The 3342-nt window shown below is 30.3% G+C and overlaps 1 long non-coding RNA gene across 1 annotated transcript; it reads left to right on the top strand.

The window, feature by feature from the left end:
- The first annotated feature begins 2014 nt into the window (after nt 1-2014).
- On the top strand, nt 2015-3092 carry LOC107926133 (uncharacterized). The gene is made up of 2 exons (XR_001692156.2): nt 2015-2586; nt 2887-3092. It is a non-coding gene; the product is annotated as an uncharacterized lncRNA (long non-coding RNA).
- Nucleotides 3093-3342: the final 250 nt, after the last annotated feature.

Consider the following 3342-nt stretch of genomic DNA (forward strand, 5'->3'; position numbering starts at 1 on the left):
AGGTTCGGGAGCCGATTACATATGAGGAAAGATTAACACCCTCACTACGCCCAAAATTGGTACCAAATTGATTAAGTACTGTCCTTATGTCTGAAATTTGAAACTATTTTTGAAAAATGATTCTTTTAAAAATTTGAATAGCTCAAGTTGATCGTCAAAATTTTCTTGTTTCAAAAGAATGCAGTATCATATCCAACACAATAGGACACGACACTTTATTCCCTTGAGAATATGATAAATCTTTGTTTCCAAAAATTTATACCCCGAAAATTACAAAAGGATGTCCAATTATTTAGTCCAACGAAAAACCGAAACCCAGCACGGTAGGGCACGATTCTTCGAACTTCTAAACGTTGAACATTGCTTTGCTTTAGGATTGAGAAAATATGAGTGAAATTCAAAAGGGATGTTCGATTACTTTGAACAAACGAAAAATCGCAACCCAGCACGATAGGACACAATTCTCCAAATTGCCAAGCATCGAACATTTCCTTTGCTCTAAAGAAAAATTTTTAAAGACATAGGTGAAATACCGAAGGAATATTCAATTGTTTCGAAAAAACAGGAAATTGCAACCCGGCACGGTAGGACACGATTCCCCGAATTGCCAAACATCGAATATTACCATCGTTTTAAGGAATTTTTAAATAAATAATTATAAAACCAGCTTGAAATACACTAATTTAACTTGAAATAAAAGGGAATAATTAGTTTTAAAAAAATTAAAAATTATAAAGTGATATTTGTAAACCGGAAAGGAAATAAAAAAACACGGGATAATATACATGTATGAAATATTATGATGAATGAATGGAGATAATATAATTCGTTTAATCAACTAACAATATAACAATCAAATTCAGCCAATCTAAAAAATATTATCAATTTCCTAAGCATGAATGAAGAATAATCAATATAATGATAATACGAAACGAAAATAATTTACAACAACAATATGCATAACCTAATACAACACAATCAAGCGCAAAATATGCAAAACAAAATGACAATTAAAATATATAAAAGATAAATTTAAAAGGATGAACACATCATATATGAATTGTTGAATCTGAAACTATTTGTAAAAAAAATGAACTAGAGATATATATGCAATCATTAAAACATGTGTTATGGAATGAATATTTTTAAGTTGGGTAATATACAAAGTGTTAAAAAGTGTTAGTTTTAAGATTGACAATTTATATTCAATAAAGGAGAATTTAATTTATGTATAAAATATGCAAAGATGGTAAAAATATATAATAAAATATAATTTGAAGTACATATTAGATTTACAAATCGTATATATATATATATATAAATAAATTTAGAATAAAGTAAAAGGGAAATGCATACATAACCAAATTAATTATGTCGCAAATACATATATAAAAGTGTTTGAATGAGATGCTATATAATATATATTAAAATAATACAATATGAAGAATTTCAATACAATAATTTTAAAAGCATAAAAACGAATTTTAAAACAACAATTTAGTCATTAAAATAATATTAAAATAATTATACACATGAAAATAAAGCGAAATAATTAAAATAAATTAAATAATATACCTAGATTAATTTTTAAAATACAAATATTTCCAAGTAGAAAGCCCAACTAAATATATTTATATACACAAATGTATAAAAATATATAAACGAAATGCTATATAAAGCGTCAAAATAATACGATATAAAAGAATTTTAAAATGGTGATTTCATATAAAAAAAAATGGAACTATAAGCATATAACAACATATATCAATAATATATTATATTCCACAAAGGATAATAGCATACACATAAAAATGAATTAACTAATGCACTAAAAACATATCAAAATGAATTACAGTAAGCTTACAAACATACAAAAAAAGAAAGTAACAACAAAAACTAATTTTATAATAGTATACACGATACTGGAAGGAAATTTTATACAAAAAAAATCTTAAACTATATGATATAAAAAGCTTTAAAATAAAGATTTTATATATAATAAAAGAAGGGTAAAATCATCATGGTAGCTAAAAAAGACTACATATTAAGTAAATAAAAAAAGGACTTATACTACTCAAAAGGACTCTATTAAAACAAAATTAAACTAAAGGGATATTTAAAACAAAATAAACCACTGAGATTAAAGGAAGGACTAAAACGCAATGCGCTTCAACACTCAGGGATCAAAACAAGAAATAAACCCAGCTCTATGCTTTAGGTTAAGATGCCCTAAAACCTTTTATTTGGCCACTCAAGACATATAAAAAACAACAGCCCCTTTTTCATTCATTCGGCAGAAATAAAGAATGCAGCCCCTGCCTCTCCATTCTCTTTTGCTCTCAAAATCCGGCCATAGGGACTGTCGGGCTCATCGAACACCAACGACGGCGTAACCGTCCGTGGTGATCTTAAAACGCCCATTTTCGAGCCCTCTTGGAGATGAAATCTTCGGCCTTTACGAGGAGAGTGAGGAAGGGGGGTTTTCTTTGAAAACCGTCGTATCATCAAGCCCCGAATCGGACCCCACAGTGTTTTGGGTCTCGGCGCCGGAAAGGTAGACCGACGGAGGAAGACGAAACGCTTCCGGTGAGTGTGCTTCTTCCCTTTCTGTTATTCTTTATTAATATATTCAGATCTTTTTTTTTGTTTACGAGTTTGGAAGAAAAATCGAATAAAAGTGAAGGGAAATCACCTTTTTCTTTCAACCTGATTTTGATTACTGTTTTGTATTTCAGTGTCTGTGTAATACAAATTTTTGTGTTGCCAAAAGAGGGATAAAAAACCGACCCCTGCTTTCCATCTCTTAGGCTTTTATATAGCCAATTTTTACAACATTCCTTGCTTTCTTCACTGTTTTCGCATTTAATACTTGTCTTTTCTTTGCAGGAGTAGTTGGCGGTGGAGCAGGTGGCCACCAGTGGCGGTGACAGAGTCTCGGGGCTAGGTTCGACGCCGAATAGGCAATAGGGGCTAGGTTTTTTTGTTTTCTGAAAATGTCGGGAATGGGCTTGTAATTGGGTAGTGGGCTATAGAACGGGCCTTGTATTTTGGACTTTAGACTGTTAATATTAGACTGATTATTGTTTTGGGCCCGGGCTTGGCAAATTTGGGTATTTACAATCTTTTTATTTAATTATGGGTTGAGGATAAACTATAAATAATTTTTAAGTATTGTGTTAAAAAGAGAACTTATAATTATTTTTATATAACATTTAATCAGCAAGCCCAAATGGAAGTTGACCTAGATTATGAATGGAAAAGAAAATGGGCCTGCTCTAACAGATTTAACCCAAGCCCAGTAGAGAAATTCCCACTAATTATGATGTTTAATAATAGTAAATT

Source organism: Gossypium hirsutum, chromosome A08 (genome assembly GCF_007990345.1).
Source record: "Gossypium hirsutum isolate 1008001.06 chromosome A08, Gossypium_hirsutum_v2.1, whole genome shotgun sequence".
Taxonomy (NCBI): domain Eukaryota; kingdom Viridiplantae; phylum Streptophyta; class Magnoliopsida; order Malvales; family Malvaceae; genus Gossypium; species Gossypium hirsutum.